General features: G+C 35.8%; 1 pseudogene; it reads right to left on the reverse strand.

Moving 5' to 3' along the window:
* LOC105862350 (small ribosomal subunit protein uS3 pseudogene) overlaps positions 1-8,893 on the reverse strand; it is a 74,840-nt pseudogene extending 65,947 nt beyond the window's left edge.
* Positions 8,894-13,984: the final 5,091 nt, after the last annotated feature.

Here is a 13,984-nt window from a genome sequence, read left to right on the forward strand (position 1 = left end):
AATAAATGTTTTTGAATATCACTAAGGCTTTAAGTAGGATTTGCCTTTCATTTTAAATAATTAGCAAGAAAGAACAATTGTTAATATCTAATCCTGTCAAATCCAGTTTAGATATACCACACATGACCAAAGTGGTAAATAGTCTGGTCCTAATTACAAGTCAATAGTTACTATTTCCCTCACTAGATTTCTTCCTTTGTTTACTTTGATGAATAGAGAAAAGCCAACCTAGGAGTCGTTCTCAGCCAAGTAGCCAGAATTAGTTTTAGAATTGCCTATTGGTCTCTCCTATTTATGATTTTCCTAAAGTTGTATCTGTGTCCTTGTTGCACTACCATCATACTGCTTCACTGTAGTATCATTCAAAACTATATACGAAGTATATTATTTGGGAATCTGTTAAAAATAATTAGGCAATCAATTGCAAATTTCAATTTTAGCACAATTATTCTCAAGAAAGAACTCTTATAGCTAACTTTCTTCACAGTATTTAACACTAATCCTTCTATTACATTTTTTAAAAGTATAATTTTAAACAGCAAAGAACAGATGGAACAGAAAAAATAGTAATTTTATACTGTATCTTTTGATTTTAGCAGTTCAGATATGATAAGATTTGGTATGGATTTAATCTAGCCATCCAACTGATTGATTGGTTAATTACTATTAGCCCTATTAAGTGTTCTGTGAGCTTTTTGAGTCTGCTGTCAATAATTTGGGAACATTTTCAGTCATTTCTTTTTGAAACATTTCTTCAACCTTATTTTCTCTTTCTCCTTTATAAATTCAAATTACACTTAATTTAAATGGGTTGATACTGTTCCGCTGGTTTAAGATGTTCTGTTCTGTTGTTCACTCTATTTCTTTGTTTTCCAGTGTGGATAATTCCTCCTGACCTACCTGCATGTGCACTGATTCTTGCTCAGCTGTGTAAGACTACCAATAAGCCCATTGAAGGCATTTTTTTCTGGCTGTCACTGAGGTGTTTTTTTTTTTTTTTTTCGTCATTTCCATTTGATTCTTTATTATATTCCCCATATCCCTCCTGAAATTACTCAATTGATTTTGTATATGTTCTCCCTTTCCTATAAGAGACTTTAACATATAAATAACAGTTCTTTTAAATTACCTGTCTGACAATTCAAACACCTATTTCAAAGTTGAGTTTGGTTCTTATGATTTCTTAATGTCTCTTAGGAATGTGTCCTTTTGCTTGTCCTTTAACACGTATGAATGTTTTATTGAAAGCCAAGCATCTTGTGTAGGGCAATAGATACTGCAATAAATATATTTTATGTCTTGAAATAGGCATGCTTTTTCTTCAGCTTGTATTTAGTATAGGGGCTAAATTAATTTAATTAGGAGTTGGATTGGGTTTGTAGTCTGATATTGCTATAGTTATTCTCAGTGTACCACAAGCTTAAAATCTTGGAATGATTCCCTGTTTTTAAGGTAGGGGATGATTTACCAGGTTTCATTTTTCCCCATTGTGTACTCCAGCCTCAGCTTTATGTCTTCCCATTACACTGAGACTCTGAGACAGTCTGGCTGTAACATTGCATGTTACTTGGAGACTTGTTAGTCAGATGGTATGGGTGGACATTCTCTGTTATTCTAATTAAAGCATGGTCTGGAGCATGCATCATGTTCTTGAATCTCAGGATTGTCACCTTCCTCCTTTTTCTCCCTTACATAAAGTTCTGAGCTCTTATACTATTCTTACTCCATCCCCAGAGGTAGAGGGTGATGCTTTATATTTCTAGTTCTTATTCTATCAGCAATGAATGTTCAGCATCGTCCTAAAGCCAACAGTGTTTTCTGCCATTCTCCCCATAAAATAAAGGTTTTGTTCAATAAACATGATAGGATATGGGATTTCAGGGAATTTGTGTGCCCCTCCTGATGTAACTGTTCTTTCCCTCTGGCCAGCACCATGAGGGGACCTTCTCAGAACTCATCCAGTCTTCTTTGTGAGTACTCAGTGGGGTTTGGGAAGGAAAAGCCTGCAAGGAGGTTCAGAATCCCTCTATATTTGAGAAACCCAAAGGTTTTATCCTCTTTTGTCAGTGAATACTTGACCTCCACCATTTCAGCAACCACTCTAGCTAAATCCAGCTGTGTCTTTTCCAGGAAAGTATAAAGGCAAATAAAATTTAAAAATAAGAGATGTAATTTTCCCTGTTGAAAACAAGGCAAGAGATCTTCCATCTCTTTTTAGAGCATTTACTTTAGAAAACTTGTAATCGTAAGTTATTTCTGTGTCTCTTTGAAATGTGTGTAAATCTTTTTAAAAGCTAAATAAGCCTTTAGCCAGCTTTATGACCCAGGAATGTCTTTCTGAAGGACCTAAGAACCAGTTTTTTGAAATGTAATTACCAAGGAAGATAGAGTTTCTTTCTCCCAGTTTCTGTGGGATTGTAGGAATCTAACTTCAGAAAGGGTTCTCTTTCATAAAGATAGGAGAAATTTATTTTTCCTTCCAATAAAGGTAATCAGCCAAAACAGATTCCCACCCCAACTACCAAATGAATTTAGGATGAACTACATATGACAAATGGCACTGCCAAGTCTTCTTATTTAAGGACTAGTTATTGTTTATCTTGAGAATATGTATATGATGAGTTCTATCTGCTTGCTTTTATAAAGGTTGAGATTTCTTTCTGTCTTTGCAATTTCTTGGCAGCTTGCCTGTGATTAATATCAAATTCTGGCCTAATGCTTAATCAATAATAAAATTCTTTTCTTTCTCTTTTACCTTTGTAGAGAGGTTTTCTGAGAGGGGGGAAGATTTTGTCTTTAATTATATTGTCCCAACAAATCTAGGCCTCATGTCCAGTCATTCCTTGCCGGTGATTATCTTACATTGACTTTTTGGCCATTCAATTGCTGTGTGACCTCAATACTCTGATGGAGTCAATAAAAGTCATGAACTTGCTATTTGTCTGACTTTTCTTAGAATATTAGGAATAAAATTACTTTAATGTCTTTTTGATTCAATTAATTGAGAGAGAAAGGAAAAATGGGTGGAAAATTGTTTTGAGCTTTAAAAAATAGGGCTTATTCATTTTTGTTCTAGTACTAGAATTTTGTACTGAAATTCTAGCTAAAAAGCAAACAGAAATCTCAGCCACATGACCAGAATTCAGACTATACAACCAGGCCTCACAGAAAGAAAACATATTACATAAATTGATCCCAGGACATTGTTAATGATCTAATGTGACTTTAGGAAAAGGATTACCTTTTGGAACCCCAGCGTCAGACACTGTTACTTGATTCTTTTTCAAATTGTCTGTATTTTTACCTCTGTAGAAGCTACTGGCCCCAAACCTGTTTTATCTGCTGGATAAATATTTTTTTCTACTTTGCATTTTTCTTTCTTTATTAAAAATATATGTTAATATGTGTGTGTGTGTGTGTGTGTGTGTGTGTGTGTATATATGTGTATATATATATATATGTGTGTGTATATATATATACACATATATATGTATATATATACATATATATGTGTATATATATATATATATACACACACACACACATATATATATATATGTATATATATATATATATTTGGTTTACTCCCATCCTTGAATGGACATTGTTCTGCTATACTGTGAACAAAACAACCATATTTCTGCCATACTATTCCCTTTCATTTTTCTGACACTGGCTAATTGATTATGCCATTTCTCTTATTTAATTTTTTTTCTATTCACTGGTTCCTTTCATTTATACAAACTTAATTCTCTCCCATTGACAAAGAAAACGTCACTTTACTATATGGCTACCTCCAGCATTACATTGCCTGTTTCTAACACTCATTTAAAACTTTCCAAAAGATTTAGTTTTCAGCCCTTGATAATCTTTGATGTCTATAATTTCTTGTTATCTCAATCCTCTGTAAACTGGGTACTCCCCAAGGAAATATTTATCACTAAGATTACTATTACCTTCCTTTGGACACTTCTCTGCTGTTATGTTAAGCTCTAGTGTACTATTGGACATTTCATTTTTCCTTTTTGAATCTGGTTTGCCTCTCAATTTTTGAATACCACTTCCCAAACTGTTTTGAGACTTCTTTTTCTATACCTGTTCATTATAGTGGTGTATTATCCAAGAATTTCCCCTAGAATTTTATCTTTCATTAATATAAAGAGGCTTTATGTGCAACCTTAGTCATAACTTTGTTTTTATTAAAACATTATATTCTGATTGACATTCAATCTAACATTCCATTCTTGATTTTTTCTCCTGGAACTTATGACTCATGCAGCTGCCTATTAGATAGCTGGTTTTGGATGTCCTATAGACCAGCAGTCCCCAAGATTTATGGCACCAGAGACCAATTTTATGGAAGACAATTTTTCTACAGACTGGAGTGAGGGGGAAGGGATGGGTTTGGGTTGATTCGAGCACATTACATTTATTGTGCATTTTGTTTCTATTATTACATTGTAGTAAATAATGAAATAACTATGCAACTCATCATAATGCAGAATCAGTGAGAGCCCTCAGCTTGTTTTCCTGCAACTAGATGATCCTATCTGGGGGTGATGGGAAACAATGACGTTCAAAGTATGTTGCTTATGTCCAGTCTACTCCATAATCTCATTTTGGTTACTGTCACTGCAGAAAATCCTGTTCCACAAAGATAGTATGTTGGAAATATAAGGAAGCTGTCCAGTGCTTTTGTGGCAACCTTAGGATATTCCACCTTGACTTTAATCCAGAATGTAAGGATATTTGAAATTGTCTCAAACATACTTTTAAGGCCACTGTCATTTGTTATCTAAAGCAGTTAATCCTCTTCTGGCAATGACAATGTCGATTCACCTGGCTTATTCACAAATGGGTCGCAGATCCATTTCTTCCCAGTTCAGGGGGCTTCTGTGGTTGGGAAGTAATGCTCAAACTCTTTTGAAAGCTGATATACATGATCATGCACCAGCTGGGAGAAAGAAGGCCCTGGCTCAGCTTCTTTCAAAATGCTTTCTAATGTTTGAAACGTGTCAAAAATGCTCACTTGTTGCTCCCACAATTCCAATTTCGCTTTGAATGCAGCCACTTTATCTGCTGACTTGAACACAGTTGTGTTCCCCCCTGAAGAAACAGATTGAGTTCACTGAGCAGGTTGAATATGTCACACCAGTAAGCAAGTTTTGTGACCCATTCTGTGTCACTGAAATGTGCTGCCAGTGGTGACTGTTTTCTAAAAGAAATTTCTGAAGTGGCTCTCATAACTCAGAAACTCTGGCGAGTGATCCACCTTTAGAAAGCCATCTCACTTCTGTGTATAAGAGAAGACATGTGTGCTTTGCGTCTATCTCCTTTCCTCATAGAGCTGTCCAAACAGATGTTAGTTAAGGGCATGTACTTTAATGTGGTTGATAATTTTAATCCCATCCTGCAAAACATTGTTCAGTTCAGGTGACATTTTTCAGCTAACCAGAATTTCTCTATGTATTACACAGTGTGTACCCTCACATTCAGAAGTGACCTCCTTGCCACAAGTAGTGAAACCAGAAAGCCGTCCAGTCATGGCAGCTGCTGCATCTGTGTATATACCGACACAAAATGACCAATTCAGTTTCCTGATATGTACTCATTCATGGACTTGAATAGTTCTGCAGCTGTGGTGTTGGTTGGCAACAAAAGTGCACATAATATATCCTCATGCACATCCTCCTGAAAAACATATCTCACAAAAACAAGCATTTTTGCCTTGTCTACATTGGTAGACTCATCAACTTGGATTGTGTACCACAGAGGCTCATTAATTCTCTCTAACTAATATGCCTCAATATCCTCTGCTATTTCATCAATTCATCTAGTTTTGGTGTTGGCCGAAAGAGGAACATGTGCCACCTTTTGAACTGCAGCCTCTTTTAAAAGTTAATGGCAAATGTCTTTAGCAGCAGGCAGGATCGACCCTTCACCAATAGCAAAGGGCTTCTTAGCTTTAGCAATGTGATTAACCACTAAGAATGATGCTCTCAGTGTAGACACATTTGATGAAGTGGTGGCCTTTAATAATTTCTTCTGTTCTTCATTTTTTTTTCTTTTGAAAAATTCCAAAGGCTTGTCTTTTAGTGCAGGGTCCTTGGCATCCACATGGTGAAGCAGTTTGGAAGGTTTCATGGCTTGCTGGATAGCCAGTTGCCACATATTATACAAAGTGGGCTTGGAGAATGTGAATCACCTATTGCACTGAACCTGCAATTTAAGTAGGACTAAGGAGGCAAAAGGCCTCTACAGGGAGAACTATGAAACACTGAGGAAGGAAATAGCATAGGACGTAAACAGGTGGAAGACCATACCATCTTTGTGGGACTCTTGGTATTTTCTTTTAAATACAGCTTTCATTTTGTTGGCAGTATTAGAGTCTCCTGCTGTCTCATCACTGGGTCTTTCCCCCTTTTCAAAGAAACTCTCTAGCGACATTTGTTTTTTACTTGTTTTTGCTAGGGTTAGTGTGTGGCCTACCAAAACTGTCACTGAGACAAGTGTGGAGTGCAGGAAAGAGGTGCAGATGGAAGTGGTAAATAAAATAATAGGTGGGTCATGCGCAGACTTAAAAGAGTGCTGGATTCTGACTTAAAGCCTGCCACCAGATACAGCTCTACAATTGAAGTAAGATGCTCACTTGCCACTGTAACACCGACCACCAGATGCATCTTAATTGTCACTTGCCACTCACTGAGAGGGTTTTGATATGAGTCTGCAAGTAATTGATTTATTATGGTCTCTGTGCAAACTATATTATGGTCTCATTAGCAAACCTCTGCTAATGATAATCTGTATTTTCACCTGCTCCCCAGCACTAGCATCACCTCCTCAGCTCCTCCTCAGCTTATCAGGCATTAGATTCTCAATAGGAGGGTGGAACCTAGATCTCTCACATGTGCAGTTTACAGTAGTGTTTGCATTCTTATGAAAAGCTAATGCCACTGCTGATCTCAGGAAGCAGAGCTCAGGCAGTGATGTGAGTGATGGTGAGCAGCTGTAAATACAGATGAAGCTTTGCTTGCTCACCTGCCACTCACCTCCTGCTGGGAGGCCTGGTTCCTAATAGGCCAAGGACTGGTACCAGTCCATGGCCCAGGGATTGAGGACTGCAAGATTAAAAGATTTAAACATTAAAGAGAAGAGGAACTGTGTATGTGCAAACAGAAATATAAGCATACTAACTTTTTTATTCTGTAAAAGACGTTAATTTTCTTTGTACATTCTTCCTTCAAGATCATCTTTGGTTCAACAAACTTGCAAAGGACAGTTTGTTCATTAGACTTTTAAAGGAGATTCTGAAGAAAAAAAAAACCCCTTTTTCTGAAATTAGATTTCCCTTTACATGTGTGCTGTTTTATTTTAAGATATGTGCATTCTTTTAATATGTGTTCATTTGTAGTAACCTTGTATGTTCATTTTATATATTTTGTGTTTGAGATTGATATGCTCTGAATTACAAATATCTGCCAATTGGACAAATTTGCAGTGCAATTTAGGCTTCTTAGTCACTGGAAAATTTAGTTTGTTACAGTTTGGCAAAAACAGAAGGTTTCTCTCACTTGAGTCTGTAGTACTTTTTATTCTCTTATTTGGAATGCAAGTAGTAATCCTCATGAATATAGTTTTTATTTGAAAGAAAACCCTCATAAAATTAAATTAATTTGATGTTATATTGAAAATGAATTTTCAAAATTAGAGATTATATGTTCCTTATATTGAGCTCCATTTACACAGATGAGATTTACTGAGAAGAGTCTTATTTTCATATAATTTTTGGGAGTTCCTTTCTTGTGGTTTATATGCACTCATATAATAATCAGAGTAAATTTTATATCTAATGATAGTTACTTAATTCAATTATCTCAAAGAGATATTTTCATTGAAAAAAATCTTAAACTCTTGTGGTATGAATTCATGTATAACTATATTGTTTTATAATACAGGGTCATTAAAACAGCCTCAACTTTTTAGAGCCTGCAAATCTTTAACAAATCTGTGGCTCCAAAAGTGTTTTTTAGACTGAAGTGCTGCATGGGTGCCTGACATTCCTGAGACATTGCTCTTAACATTACCAAGCAGAAATACATGTGGGACTGCCTGTTTTTGGACTAACCATAAATGTTATAAAATAAATGATTAAACTTTACTAAATGTTTAACTTTTTTTTTTTTTTTTTTTTTTTTTTTTTTTTTTTTTTTTTTGAGACAGAGTCTCACTTTGTTGCCCAGGCTAGAGTGAGTGCCGTGGCGTCAGCCTAGCTCACAGCAACCTCAAACTCCTGGGCTCAAGCGATCCTTCTGCCTCAGCCTCCCGAGTAGCTGGGACTACAGGCATGCACCACCACGCCCGGCTAATTTTTTTGTATATATATTAGTTGGCCAATTAATTTGTTTCTATTTATAGTAGAGACGGGGTCTCGCTCTTGCTCAGGTTGGTTTCGAACTCCTGAACTCAAAGGATCCGCCCGCCTCGGCCTCCCAGAGTGCTAGGATTACAGGCGTGAGCCACCGCGCCCGGCCTAAATGTTTAACTTTTTTAACTTCAGAAAACAGAGTGAACATAAATTCTATTGTAAATTGCAAAGAACCTGCACTTTGAATGTAATTAGAACTGACAAGAGTAAAAAAACATATTCAAGACAATTTTAGTCTTCTGGGACAAAACTTGATGACAACTAGACACGGAGAAGAAAGGTTTTTATAAAGTACAAAAGAATCTGTAGTATCAACTTGAATCTGACACCAACAGTTTGTATTATATCTTGAATAAAACATCATCTCTCAATTTAGTTACCACACATTCTTCCCCCTTTGTGAACATACCTCACAGGTTTTTTGTTTGTGTCTGAGCTCTTGAAGTATTGTTTTCTCACAGGTACCATACCCTCTTCTCAATATGTACTGCTTGTTCCAACTCTCATATCTATTTTGTGGATCAGAGGGTTAGAATGACTACATACAATTGCTCAATACATTGACTTTTGTAATCTCTTCTCCTCCAATAAAGCTCTTTTCAAAATATCAATCAATAAACGACCATTTATTGAGGAAATACTTTTTTATGATTATAACAAACGCTATGAAGGTAAGTGTATATTAATAAATGTGTGTGTAATAGTAACTTCAAATATACTGCTTTGCTAATATTTTAGCCCAGTAAATACAATAAATAATTGTTGAATTTGGTGTAATCATATTTTCTGGTATTATCTATCCCCAATATGAATTTCAACTAATAAAATGAGTTTGCATTGGTGAGATAAAAAACATGGTAATCCATGACACAGCTGAATTAAATTATTTCCTGGAAGTGACTACACATCCTAATTTATCTGGAGGGAGTATCACTTTCTTCTGAGGAAATAAGAAATGGACCAATTTTTCTAGAGATTTTCATACTGCAATACCCTTTACAATTTAAGAATATGATATAGACTCTCTGGAATCAAAGGGCTTATATATATTCAATATATTTCATTCCACAGGAATTCGGTGAGTGCTTACTGCTTCAAATCCCTACTATCCCTGCTTTGAGGAACAGGAATGGACTCTGATAGTCTCTGCAGAGTCGATTCAAACCTTCGTAATATTAAAGAAACAATTTATTTTCCAGTATAAATGTGTTTTCCTTTTTGTGAATAGGAAACAAATCTCCAAAATACACAAGAAAAAAACAAATGAATAGAGCCTCAATTACCCTAATATCAAGTGCAAATTAAAAATCTCCAAAAGTAGGTGATAATTAAACCATAGGAGGGACTTCAGATACTCCTTGGAGTTGATCAGCTTAAGCCAATAAAGGCAATAAACAATGTTACAATCATTTCCAGGAATGAAAGGAGAAAGAGTCTTCCCAGACAAATATTTGGAAAAGTCTTTATTAGACTTACTAGCACATTTATTTTACACTTTGTAATTTTTACATGTTTATTCAAAATTTAATTATCAAAATTTGATAATTCAAAATTTGATAATTATCAAAATTTGTTTATTCAAAATTTAAGTATCTTAGTATTGATTAGTGTAACATATGGACACTCTAAGATTTCTGTTATATATCAGTAGTTCAAAAATGAACTTTAAATAATAAACCCAGATCAAAACTAAGGGTTTATTACTTGAAATTCTTTGAAGAAATTTCAAGAATATTATTCACAAATTTGACATAAAACACATTTATTTTAAAATACATTGAAGTACTAAAGGTCATTTCAAATTTTTGGAGGTATTTAAAGACTTTTCCTCATAAATATGTGATTATTTATATAAACATATATAAAAATTGAAAATAAAACTCATACTTGAAATTTGTATAAGTATCCATAAATTATTTATTCTGTAAAGCCCAGTCATAAGTTTTATTCCTCCTTATCTTTTACATAAATGTATATAAAATAAATTCAGAAATATGTGTTGTATAATTTAAAAACAAAAATGTAATACTTTAAATGAAATGGATTATCCTGAATTTTCTAATTGTCTTTATAATAAATAAGAATTTTTAATATAATTTTAAGTAATAGAAATAATTGAAAAATACCAATAAATTTTACTATATTAAAAAATTGCAACTTTCTTTATCAAAATTCACCATACAATACTGAGAAAGCAAGCCACAGAATGGGAAAAGATATATGTATATAATACATCAAAGGGCAAAAGTGTTGTGTCCAGATTATATAAAGTACCCCTTACAAAGTACTAGAAACTTTCACACTAACTAATAGAAAATTTATCCAAAGACTCTAACAGGCATTTCCCAGCAAAAAATAGTGAAATGCCTAATAAACATTAGGACAGGTACTCAGCCTCATAGTCCCTCAGAGAAGTATCAGATAGAAACTTAGTGACATACTAGTACACACTTTGCATTGTGGCCACAGGTAGAACTAGTGGCAGGACCAAGTATTAGCAAGGATGTGAAGTACATAGAATGCTCATGGTCTTCTGGTGGAATTGTGATCGGTACAACTACTGTGGCAAAATCGGAATAAATTGAAGATAAGCATAGTCTGTATTCAATACTTTCACTATTATGTACGAAGTCATAATGTTGCTTCACCACAGGGATGCATTCTGAGAAATGTGCTGTTAGGTGACTTCACCCTTGTATGATCATCAAAGTATACTTACACAAACCCAGATGGTATAGCCTACTACACACCTAGGCTATATGGTATTGACTACTGTTTCTGGCCTACAAACCTATACAACATGGTACTGCACTGAATACTATAGGCAATGGTAATACAATAGTAAGTAATTACATATCTAAACAGATATACACACAGCAAAGACACAGTAAAATGGGTCCACCATCATATATGAGGTTCATTATTGACCAAAACATTCTTATGCAGTATATGACTGTATTAAGACCATATTAAAATATACAAGTAGATACACCTTTCTAAAGGTATTTGAAGTGAATTTTTTTAAGTATTTATTTATGTTAGTGGTAACATTTGTTGTGCTTTCCTTTATTACTTCATATTCTACTGACCATAAATACTCTGACCGTGAAATACTAGACTGACCTATTGGTTTGAATTCTGGGGCTTTGGGATTGCATGGACTGACTCTTGAAACATTTTTCAATAAGCAGAATGACTTTCCTAAGCAAGTGTTTGTTGGATAGTACACAATCTATCGCTTTACATCTCCTAATTTTTAGAGTTTCTATTTGTTTGGTTATCTCGGTTACAGTATCCATGCCTGCTATTTTTTATTATTTAAAATATGTTTTGTGAGACATGTTTGCAATAAAAAACTACATTTAGTAGCATATAAGTTATAACACCTCTGTACATCTCTGATTGACATCTTTTCCCTTTAAAGGGCTATGTAGCCATTTCTGACTAAGCATAGCATTTTGCAGGTCTCTGGAGGAGACACACCCTTTCTTTGAGAGGATGAGTTACTATCAATTTGCATCCACATGTGACTTAAACATACCACAAAATATCTAAATCTAACTTTTTGAATATTTACATTTAATACTTGCACTGTCTTGGTTGAAACCCATTAATGGCATTCTTCTTTTTTTCTTGATAACTCACTCAATATTATAACATTACAAAATTAAAACCATAGATGGTAGTTGATTGTTTTAACCTTCATAGTTTTGTAGAGAATTAATCAAAAATTTTTCATATTAAAAATATTACTGTTTAAAATAATTAATTTTATATTATCCTTCTACAACACATATAAGCCTTGTAACATGAAAGACAGATGCCAAAAAATTTCTATTTAAAAATATGCATCCAGATGGAGAGTTAATTATTCCAGGAAACTAGAATAGATTAATTACTTTGGTTGAGTATGAAATTTATATATATTCTTTATGCATTGGATGACTAAAGTAAAAATAATTGGTTATACAAGGTTATGCTTGGTAGAATAAAACATATAAATTCTATGGGGAGATATTTCCACCAGTATTTATTTCTAAAAGGAAATTATTATGTGCATGTTCTAAAAGAGACACTAGGAAGCATACTGAATGGAATATACCTTAGCTATATTGCAGAAATTATATCCACTTACCTGTAACATGTGTTAGTATTTTTATGAAAACAAATTAATTTAGGAAAAGGACATCAATTTTGCCTTTACTTCTTAGTAGCCTGTGCAATGACATTGCTTAAGATTTTGAGAAAGAGGTTGGGGCCAAGATAGCAGACTACAAGCAGCCCCCATATTATGCTCCCAAGGAGAGGATGGAAAGTTGCAAGTGGATCCCACCCATAGATAAAACTTCTTGAAGGGAGCATTGTGAATCATCAGAGAAGCAATGGAAGACATTCAGAATGAAGGAGATGGAGACAGGGAGATCTACTTAGCAAGAATGGAAGGTACCTGGGGGAGGCATCCACATGTGGGGAAGGATTGGAGATGGCCCCGGGGCTACAGGCTACCCCTGTGGACACAACAACCAGAATTGTGAGAGGATCTCATCACCATGACAGACTTCCAGACCAGTCAAGGAGCTACTTGGAGACTGTGCAGTGACATTACACCAGAAAGCTAAAACAGCAGGGCTCCACTGGCTTCTGCTCCCTGGTCACTGCAAATGACACTATTCTGAGCTCTCAGGTCCAGAGCACCAGGTCTACACAAGGCTCAGCTTTGCTACAATCATCTCTACATCACTCTGCCATGCTGGAGAGAGAAGAGGGAGAGCAGAAGCTCTTGCTTACCCTGTGACTAGCTGCTCCCCCCATCAGGAAATTCCAACAGAGTTGGCACTACCTATGCCACATGAGAAGCCCCATGGACCCATAAAAACAGCCTCAGCAAGACTTGCACAGGGAGATAATTCCAACCCCCAGTGGGATGGCCCCATGGCCCAACCTTGTGGATCCAGAGTTACCAGCCAGCACCATGGCCCTGGCCCCAGTGCTCGCTGTGCTCCTGCCCAGCCCTGCAGCCCTACTCCTGCACACTGCCTGGCCTGGCAGGACCTGCCTCTCCATGATCAAACTCTCACCAGCCCTTCTAGCTTCATTCAGCTATTACACCTGGACCAAGTGGAGTGAATATTAGCAACCCTCACATCTGTGGCCACCAACTAGATAGTCTTGCCTAGCAGCCACTGCCACCTCCATGGGGAAACCTGTTCAGAGCAATCTCCTACAATGTCCTCCTCAGTGGAGAAAGACTCATCCAGCCCCCAGGCCAAGCTTCTAGCACCAGCCGGGGACCAATCTACCACTTCACACAAAGATCCTCCAGCACCAGCATGGACTGTGACAATCAGAGGGACAATAGGACAATAAGGAATAGCTAACATACTGGCTATGAGTGCATCTACCCATCTCCTGCTGGGCCAATCTTATGGAGTAGGAGAGAAAAGTGCCACCTAGGGACTTCTCTCTCTATTCACTAAGTAGCAGAATTCCCCAAACAAGGAGAATAAGTACACTACAAATCTATCTTCTCTGAGCTGAAAGAAGAGGTTTCAGATGAGA

This window comes from Microcebus murinus, chromosome 5 (assembly GCF_040939455.1).
Source record: "Microcebus murinus isolate Inina chromosome 5, M.murinus_Inina_mat1.0, whole genome shotgun sequence".
NCBI classification, from domain to species: domain Eukaryota; kingdom Metazoa; phylum Chordata; class Mammalia; order Primates; family Cheirogaleidae; genus Microcebus; species Microcebus murinus.